A 10,720-nucleotide genomic window follows, 5' to 3' on the forward strand; every position below is an offset into this window, starting at 1 on the left:
AAGGTGAAGTTCTAAATTGGAGGTAGGCTAATTATGACGGTATTAGGCAAGAACTTTCATAAGTTGATTGGGGGCAGATGTTCGCAGGTAAAGGGACGGCTGGAAAATGGGAAGCCTTCAGAAATGAGATAACGAGAGTCCAGAAAAAGTATATTCCTGTCAGGGTGAAAGGCGAGGCTGGTAGGTATAGGGAATGCTGGATGACTAGAGAAATTGAGGGTTTGGTCAAGAAAAAGAAGAAAGCATATGTCAGGTATGAACAGCAGAGATCGAGTGAATCCTTAGAAGAGTATAAAGGGGTATACTTAAGAGGGAAATCAGGAGGGCAAAAACGGGACATGAGATAGCATTGGCAAATAGAGTTAAGGAGAATCCAAAAGGATTCCAAACATATGTAAGGACAAAAGGGTAACTAGGGAGAGAATGGGGCCCCTCAAAGATCAGCAAGGCTGCAGGAGATGGGGGAGATACTAAATGAGTATTTTGCATCAGTGTTTACTGTGTAGAAAGCCATGAAAGAGGGCAACATCTTGAAAAATGTTCATATTCAGAGGAGGTGGTGCTGGATGTTCTAAATGCATAAAGATGGATAAATCCCCAGGACCTGATCAGGTAGACCCCAGAACTCTGTGGGAAGCTAGAGAAGTGATTGCTGGGTCCCTTGCTGAGATATTTGTATCATTGATAGTCACAGGTGAGGTGCTGGAAGACTGGAGATTGGCTAACGTGGTGTCACTGTTTAAGAAGGGTGGTAAGGAAAAGTCAAGGAACTATAGACTGGTGAGCCTGACTTCGGTGGTGGGCAAGCTATAGTGTCATAGAGATGTACAGCATGGAAACAGACCTTTTGGTCCAACTCGTCCATGCCAACCAGATATCCCAACCTAGTCTAGTCCCACCTGCCAGCGCCCAGCCCATATCGCTCCAAACACTTCCTATTCATATATCCATCCGAATGCCTTTTAAATGTTGCAATTGTACCAGCCTCCACCACTTCCTCTGGCAGCTCATTCCATACACGCACCACCTTCTGTGTGAAAACGTTGCCCCTTTTATATCTTATATATCTCTTTTCTATCTTATTGGTCTCTTTTATATCATCCCTCTCGCCCTAAACATATGCCCTCTAGTTCTGGATTCCCTCACCCTGGGGAAAAGACTTTTGTTTATTCAGGCGAATGCTGGAAATTAGAGTCTAGATTAGAGTGGTGCTGGAAAAGTACAGCAGGTTAGGCAGCATCCAAGGAGCAGGAAAATCGACGTTTCGGGCAAAAGCCCTTCATCAGGAATTCCATTAAAAGGTAGCCTATGGCACCCACCTGTGTGCCTTACCTCTGAGTAAAATATTCACAGCTCGGGATCTAGTTACAAAGGGAAAATGACAGTTTAGACACTCAATTAAGATGGGAAACAGAAATGTGTGAGGGATGCAGTCATCAGTCTGTAGTGTATTGGCTGTGCACACAGTAAAATGATAGTCTGGGATGTGTTGATCTGTGATGCTAACACGTCCTGGGGACAGGTTCAATAATAATCTTTGCAGGAGTTGGGGAAATGCTCACATAGCAGCTGTGGAGAGCTCCTTATCCAGTCAGAAGGCTGGAGCACTTAAAAGCCTTGTGCAATGAAGATGTAACCAAATTCACTTTCCACTGAAATCTGAGGAGTTGCTGCGCCTAGGATTGCTGCAGTGAACAGGAAATGGGACAGCCTGACAAGGAGCGCCAGTGTTACATCCTACCTTCTCTCCCTCCTGTACATCTGAGTCTCGACCCAGTTTAACAGTGGTTGCAGAGAGTAGAAGCAGCAATCAGAGCCAAGAGGATCAAACAGGAGACTCAGCCGGTGCCTGTGTGGTGACCCAAAACTCCAGGCAAACATGCCAAAGTCTGTTGTGATTCCTCCAGGAATCGCAGGGAGAGATGCTGTCCTCTCTTCAATACAATGGTTGTGTTGATTTGATGATAATGGGGTGCGGATTGGAGTGGTGCTGGAAAAGCACAGCAGGTCAGGCAGCATCCGAGGAGCAGGAAAATCGGCGTTTCGGGCAAAAGCCCTTCATCAGGAATTGCTGATGAAGGGCTTTTGCCCAAAATGTTGAATTTCCTGCTCCTCGGATGCTGCCTGACCTGCTGTGCTTTTCCAACTCTAATCTTGACTCCAGTCTCCAGCATCTGCAGTACCCACCTCCGTCTAGTTGATAATGGAGTCCGTCAACAATTAACACTGGTTCTCCTACCACCACTATCCAGGACGTTTGCCCAGACTGCATGAAACGATCAGTGAAATAGATAATCTTGACTGCAACCTTGGAAAGAGAGGTCAGATGGCTTTGAAACTTGCTGGGACAATGTGAGAGATTTCAGCTGGTATGGGAGCATTGTTGAAGATGTTCACCTTTCTGCTCTGCCTTTCCAATATAGTGAAGCGAGGGTGGACACCCTGGTCATCCAGCATAATTTGAGAAGAGGTTACAACTGAACAGAAGCCCCTTGCCATCAGTGAGATTAAAGGGGCCCCAGTGAAAATTGGAAAGCATTCAGACAGAGATTCCATGACTGATACAAAGAGACTACATCATACGTTCAAGTTCAAGTTAAAAACAGTGTGTTTGCAAACATCAAGGATTTATAATTGATTTGAGAAAAAAGTCAAAAGTTTGGACAGAAGTTTGACAATAGGGTGAGCTTTACTTTTCAATTTCAGTTTTAAAAAATATGTTCTGTAAGAAGCTCCCAAAACGTACACATACGCTGAAGCTTGGCTGGCACCCAGCTTGAACTCAGAATTTGGCAATTGAAGAAAAAAAAATGAAAGATATGGGAAATAATCTTGTCCCTCCTTTTGTATTGTTTCTTGTTAAGGTAGACTTAAGAAAAAAAAACTAAAAAGATTTTTAAGACAATTGGAATGAACGACCAGGTCAAAGAAAAAACAATGATAATTGAAAAGGACCATTAGTCCATAAGATGTCGGAGCAGAATTTGGCCATTTGGCTGGTCAGGTCTGCTCTGTCAGTTAATCAAAGCTGAAATGTTTCTCCACCTCATTCTCCCGCCTTCTTCCTGTATCCCTTGATCCCATTACTAATCAAGAATCAAATATCAAAGAAAAAGAGAGAGCCTGTAAAGTGGCCAAGAGCACTGGGAAATCAGAAGATTGGGAAGGCTACAAAAACAGAGGATAACAAAGAGAGAAATAAGGAAGGAGAGGATCAAATATGAAGGTAGGCTAGCCAGTAATATTAGAAATGATAGTGAAAGTTTCTTTCAATACATAAAAAACAAATGAGAGGCAAAAGGAAAAATTGGGCCACTCCAAATTGATGCTGGAAGCCTAGTGATGGGAGATAAGGAAATAGCTGAAGAACGGTGGCACAGTGGTTAGCACTGCTACCTCACAGCGCCAGAGACCCGGGTTCAATTCCCGCCTCAGGCGACTGACTGTGTGGAGTTTGCACATTCTCCCCGTGTCTGCAAGGGTTTCCTCCAGGTGCTCCGGTTTCCTCCCACAGTCCAAAAATGTGCAGGTTAGGTGAATTGGCCATGCTAAATTGCCTGTAGTGTTAGGTAAGTGGTAAATGTAGGGGTATGGGTGGATTGCGCTTCGGCGGGGCGGTGTGGACTTGTTGGGCCGAAGGGCCTGTTTCCACACTGTAAGTAATCTAAAAAAAGTGATCTAATCTAATCTAAACTTAATAAGCACTTTGTGTCAGTCTTCACAGTGGAAGACATGAGTAATATCACAACAGTTAAGGAGAGTCAGGGGGCAATGTTGAGTATGATGGCCATTACAAAAGAGAAAGTGCTATAAAAGCTAAAAGATCTAAAAATTGATAAATCTCCTGGCCTTGATGTGCTACATCCTAGAGTTCTGAGAGAGGTGGCTGAGGAAATAGCGGAGGCGCTGACTATGATCTTTCAAAAATCACTGGATTCAGGGAATGTCCCAGATGGTTGGAAAATCGCTGTTGTTCAAGAAAGGATCAAGACAAAAGATGGAAAATTATAGGCCAATTAGCCTAACCTCGGTTGTTGGTAAAATTCTAGAATCCATTGTCAAGGATGAAATTTCTAAATTCTTGCAAGTGTAGGGTCGGATTAGAACAAGCCTGTCTCGATTTAGTAAGGGAAGGTCATGCCTGACAAACGTGTTAGAATTCTTTGAAGAGGTAACAAGTAGGTTAGACCAGGGAAACCCAGTGGATGTTATCTATCTAGACTTCCAAAAGGCCTTTGATAAGGTGTCTCATGGGAGGGTGCTGAGCAAGGTGAGGGCCCATGGTGTTCGAGGTGAGCTACTGGCATGGACTGGGGATTGGCTGTCTGACAGAAGGCAGAGAGTTGGGATAAAAAGTTCTCTTTCAGAATTGCAGCTAGTGACAATTGGTGTTCAGTATTGAGGCTGCAGCTGTTCACATTATATATTAATGATCTGGATGAAGGGACTGGGGGCATTCTAGCGAAGTTCGCCGATGATACAAAGTTAGGTGGACAGGCAGGTAGTACTGAGGAGGTGGAGAGGCTGCAGAAAGATTTAGACAATTTAGGAGAGTGGTCCAGGAAATGGCTGATGGAATTCAATGTGAGCAAGTGTGAGGTCTTGCATTTTGGAAAAAGGAATACAGGCATGGACTATTTTTCTAAACAGTGAGAAAATTCATAAAGTCAAAGTACAAAGAGGTCTGGGAGTGCTAGTCTAGGATTCTCTAAAGGTTATCTTGCAGGTTGAGTCAGTGATTAAGAAAGCGAGTGTAATGTTGTCGCTTATCTCAAGAGGGTTGGAATATAAAAGCAGCGATGAGCTTCTGAGACTTTATAAAGCTCTAGTTAGGTCCCATTTAGAATAGTGTGTCCAATTTTGGGCCCTACACCTCAGGAAGGACATACTGGCACTGGAGCGTGTCCAGCGGACATTCACATGGATGATCTCTGGAATGGTAGGCCTAACATACGATGAACGGCTGATGATGCTGGAATTGTGCTCATTAGAGTTTAGAAGGTTGAGGGGAGATCTAATAGAAACTTACAAGATAATGAATGGCTTCGAAAGGGTGGACTCTGGGAAATTGTTTCCATTAGATGGGGAGACTAGGACCTTAGAGTTAGAGGGGGGTCAATTTAGAACAGAAATGAGGAGACATTTCTTCAGCTAGAGAGTGGTGAGCCTGTTGAATTCATTGCCACGGAGCACAGTGGAGGCCGGAACGTCAAATATCTTCAAGGCAGGGACTGATAAATCCTTGATCTTGCGAGGAATTAAGGGCTATGGAGAGAGTGTGGGTAAGTGGAATTGAAATAGCCATCAGCCATGATTAAATGGCAGAGTGGACTCGATGGACTGAATGGCCTTGCTTCCACTCCTATGCCTTATGGTCTTATGATCTAAGAACCTGTCTGTTTCTAGCAATGATTCACCACCTGAAAAAATTCCTCCTCATCTCCCTTCTAAAGGATTGTCCCTTCAATCTGATGCTGTGCCCTCAGGTCCAATCTCTCTTCCTAGTGGAAACATCTTCTCCATGTTCATTCTGTCCAGGCAGTTTCATTACTAAGTTTCATTCCCCCCTCATCCTTCTAAACTCCATCGGGTTCAGACCCCAAGTCCTCAACTGAACCTCCTACATCAAGCCTTTCATCCCTGGGTTCGATATTGTAAACCTCCTCTGGAACTCCTCCAATGCCAGCACATCATTCCTTACGGGCCCAAAACCATTCACAATATTCCAAATGCGGTCTGACCAGAGGTTTATTCAGCCTCAGCCGTAAATCTCTACTCTTGTGTCTAGCTCTTTACCTGTACCTCTACCAATGTCATCTACTGTATCTGTTGCACCTGTTATGGTCTCCTCTACATCGGAGAGACAGGAAGCCATCTTGCAAATCATTTCAGAGAATATCTCTGGAACATCCATACCCACAACCCCACCGCCCTATGGCTGAACACTTCAACTCCCCCTCCCACTCTGTCAAGGCCTCATCCACCACCAAGCCATTACCACCCAATGCCTGGAGGAGGAAAACCTTTTTTTTACAAGGTTTGTGAAGGTATGAGGAAAGCCTCATATTCTGCCTTGGGACCCTGCAACCATACGGGATAAATGTGGATTTCAACAGCTTACTCATTTTCCTTCCTCTCACATTATCCTAGTCCCAAGCCTCCAACTCAGCACCATCCTCCGGACCTGTCCATCATTCCCCTCTCTCTGACCTATCACCTTCTCCTTCACATTCATCCACCTATTGCTTTCTGAGCTACTTTCCCCCATACCACACCCCCTCCCATTTATCTCTCAGCCCCAACCCACAAGCTTCATTCCTGATGAAGGGCTTATGCCCAAAACATTGATTCTCCTGCTCCTTGGATGCTGCATAACCTGCTGTGCTTTTCCAGCACCACACTCTAACAAGATTTTTAGGCATGACCACCCCTTCATGAAGCAGTGCTGACTCAGCCCTATGTATCCACATGCTTCCAATTACTCCACAAACGCATCCTTAATAAAGGTCTCTAAAATCTTACAAATGACTGAGGTCAGAAGTTTCCTGTCTTCTGCCTCCCTCCTTCTTAAACAAGGATGATACACTAAGGATGTCCAGTCCTCCAGAACCTTCCCAGACTCCAGTGATTGCTGAAAGACCACCACCAACGCATCTACAATCTCCTCTGCTATCTCCTTCAGAACCATGGGGTGTAGTCCATCTGTTCTGGGTGATTTATCCACCTTCAGACCTTTCAACTTCTGCACCACCTTCTCCTTAGTGATGGCCACTACGCTCATCTCTAGCCCCGACTCTCTTGAAGTTCTGGTATGCGGCTGGTGTTTTCCACTGTAAAAACTGATGCAAATTACCTGTTTAGTTCTCCCATCATTTATTTGTTCCCATCATTACTTCTCCAGCCTCATTTTCCAGTGATCCAATGTCCACTCTTACCTCGCTCTCACCTTCTAAATGTCTGAAAAAAACTCGTGCAATCTTCTTTAATTGCGATCTCATATTTCAGCTCCTCCTTCCTTATTGTTTTTTTACAGTATCCTCTGCTGGCTTTTAAGGCTTCCCAATCCTCTAGCTTTCCTCTAATCTTCACCACATTGTATGATTTTGCTTTTGTTTCTGTACTGTCCCTGACTTCCCTTGTCAGCTAGGATTGCGTCACCTTTCCATCAGTAACCTTCTTTCTTGGCATGAATTTAAGACCATAAGACCATCAGACATAAGAGCAGAAATTAGGCCATTCAGTCCATTGAGTCTGCTCTGCAGCTCAATCATGGCTGATAAGGTTCTCAACCCCATTCTCCCGCCTGCTCCCCTTAACCCTTGATCTCCTTGATACTCAAGAACCTTTTTTAATCGGCGTCTTAAATATACTCAGTGGCCTGGCCTTCACAGCCTTCTGTGACAATTAATTCCACAGATTCACCACTCTCTGGCTGAAGAAGTTTCTCCTTATCTCCATTCTAAAAAGGTCTTCCCCTTTACTCTAAGGCTGGGCCCTCAGGTCCTAGTATCTCCTACCAATGGAAACAATCCTCCCAACACCCGCTCAGTCCAGGCCATTCAGTATTCTGTTAGTTTCCATTGGATTCCCCCCTCATCCTTCTAAACTCCATCGAGTATAAACCCAGAGTCCTCAAATGTTCCTCATATGTTTAGCTTTTCATTCCTGGGACCATTCTCGTGAACCTCCTCTGAACATGCTCCAGGGCCAGTACATCCTTCCTGACAGATGGGGCCCAAAACTGTGCACAATACTCTAAATGTGGCCTGACCAGACCCTTATAGAGCCTCAGAAGTACATCCCTGCTTTTATATTCGAGTCCCCTCAAACTAAATGCCATCATTGCTTTGCCTTCCTAACTACTGACTCAACCTGCAAATTTACTTTGAGAGAAACCTGGACTTCAGCTTCTGAATTTTCTCTCCATTTAGAAAATAGTCTATGCCTCTATTCTTCCTACCAAAGTGCATGACCTCACACTTTCCCATGTTGTACTCCAACTGCCACCTCTTTGCCCACTCTCCTAACCTGTCCAAATCCTTCAGCAGCCTCCCCACCTCCTCAACACTACCGGTCCCTCTCCTTATCTTTGCACCATCTGCAAATTTAGCCAGAATGCCCTCAGTTCCTTCATCTAAATCGTTAATGTATAAAGTGAAAAGTCATTGTCCCAACATTGAGCCTTGCGGAACACCACTTGTCACTGGCTGCCACACTGAGAAGGACCCTTTTTTCCCCACTCTCTGCCTTCTGTCAGACAGCCAAGCTTCTATCTATGCTAGCACCTTGCCTCTGACACATGGGTCCTTATCTTACTAAGTAGCCTCCTGTGCAGCACCTTGTCAAAGGCCTTCTTGAAGTCCAGGTAAATGACATCCATTGGTTCTCCTTGGTCTAACTTGCTCATTACTCTTTCAAGGAATTCTAGCAGATTTGTCAGGCATGAGCTCCCCTTCATGACACCATGTTCATGTTGCCCTATTTTAGGGGTGAAAATGAGGACTGCAGATGCTGGAGTTCAGAGCTGAAAATGTGTTGCTGGAAAAGCGCAGCAGGTCAGGCAGCATCCAAGGAGCAGGAGAATCGACGTTTCGGGTATAAGCCCTTCTTCAGGAATGAGGAAAGTGTATCCAGCAGGCTAAGATAAAAGGTAGGGAGGAGGGACTTGGGGGAAGGGCGTTGGAAATGCGATAGGTGGAAGGAGGTCAAGGTGAGGGTGATAAGGTGAGGGTGATAGGCCGGAGTGGGGGTGGGGCGGAGAGGTCAGGAAGAAGATTGCAGGTTAGGAAGGTGGTGCTGAGTTCGAGGGTTGGGACTGAGACAAGGTGGGGGGAGGGGAAATGAGGAAACTGGAGAAATCGGAGTTCATCCCTTGTGGTTGGAGGGTTCCTAGGCAGAAGATGAGGCGCTCTTCCTCCAGCTGTCGTGTTGCTATGGACTGGCGATGGAGGAGTCCAAGGACCTGCATGTCCTTGGTGGAGTGGGAGGGGGAGTTGAAGTGTTGAACCACGGGGTGGTTGGGTTGGTTGGTCCGGGTGTCCCAGGGGTGTTCCCTGAAACGTTCCGCAAGTAGGCGGCCTGTCTCCCCAAAATAGAGGAGGCCACATCGGGTGCAGCGGATGCAGTAAATGATGTGTGTGGAGGTGCAGGTGAATTTGTGGTGGATATGGAAGGATCCCTTGGGGCCTTGGAGGGAAGTAAGGGGGGAGGTGTGGGCGCAAGTTTTGCATTTCTTGCGGTTGCAGGGGAAGGTGCCGGGAGTGGAGGTTGGGTTGGTGGGGGGTGTGGACCTGACGAGGGAGTCACGAAGGGAGAGGTCTTTTCGGAACGCTGATAGGGGAGGGGAGGGAAATATATCCCTGGTGGTGGGGTCCGTTTGGAGGTGGCGGAAATGACGATGGATGATACGATGTATATGGAGGTTGGTGGGGTGGTAGGTGAGAACCAGTGGGGTTCTGTCCTGGTGGCAATTGGAGGGGCGGGGCTCAAGGGCGGTGGAGCGGGAAGTGGAGGAGATGTGGTGGAGGGCATCATCGATCACGTCTGGGGGGAAATTGCGGTCTTTGAAGAAGGAGGCCATCTGGGTTGTACGGTTTTGGAACTGGTCCTCCTGGGAGCAGATGCGGCGGAGACGAAGGAATTGGGAATATGGGATGGCATTTTTACAGGGGGCAGGGTGGGAGGAGGTGTAGTCGAGGTAGCTGTGGTAGTCAGTCGGTTTATAGTAAATGTCCGTGTGGATTCGGTCGCCCGAGATAGAAATGGAAAGGTCTAGGAAGGGGTGGGAGGAGTCTGAGACGGTCCAGGTAGGTTTGAAGTCGGGGTGGAAGGTGTTGGTAAAGTGGATGAACTGTTCAACCTCCTCGTGGGAGCACGAGGCAGCGCCGATACAGTCATCGACGTAGCGGAGGAAAAGGTGGGGGGTGGTGCCAGTGTAGCTGCGGAAGATGGACTGTTCCACATATCCTACGAAGAGGCAGGCATAGCTGGGGCCCATGCGGGTGCCCATGGCTACGCCTTTGGTTTGGAGGAAGTGGGAGGATTGGAAAGAGAAGTTGTTCAGGGTGAGGACCAGTTCAGTCAGTCGAAGGAGGGTGTCAGTGGAAGGGAACTGGTCAGTACGACGGGAAAGGAAGAAGCGGAGTGCTTGGAGTCCTTCGTGATGGGGGATGGAGGTGTACAGGGACTGGATGTCCATGGTGAAGATGAGGCATTGGGGACCGGGGAAGCGAAAATCATGGAGGAGGTGGAGGGCATGGGTGGTGTCCCGAACGTAGGTGGGGAGTTCTTGGACTAAGGGGGACAGGACCGTGTCGAGGTATGCAGAGATGAGTTCGGTTGGGCAGGAGCAGGCTGAGACAATGGGTCGGCCGGGGCAGTCAGGTTTGTGGATTTTGGGCAGGAGGTAGAAACGGGCGGTGCGGGGATGTGGGACTATGAGGTTGGAGGCGGTGGATGGGAGATCCCCTGAGGTGATGAGGTTATGGATGGTCTGGGAGATGATGGTTTGGTGGTGGGGGGTGGGGTCATGGTCAAGGAGGCAGTTGGAGGAGGTGTCCACGAGCTGGCGTTTAGCCTCAGCAGTGTAAAGGTCAGTGCGCCAAACTACTACCGCGCCTCCCTTGTCTGCTGGTTTGCTGGTGAAGTTGGGGTTGGAACAGAGGGAATGGAGGGCTGCACGTTCCGAGGGTGAGAGGTTGGAGTGGGTGAGAGGGGTGGA

Source organism: Chiloscyllium plagiosum, unplaced genomic scaffold (assembly GCF_037043375.1).
Source record: "Chiloscyllium plagiosum isolate Xiang-an unplaced genomic scaffold, Cpla_swu_hap1 HiC_scaffold_13, whole genome shotgun sequence".
In the NCBI taxonomy this organism is placed as follows: domain Eukaryota; kingdom Metazoa; phylum Chordata; class Chondrichthyes; order Orectolobiformes; family Hemiscylliidae; genus Chiloscyllium; species Chiloscyllium plagiosum.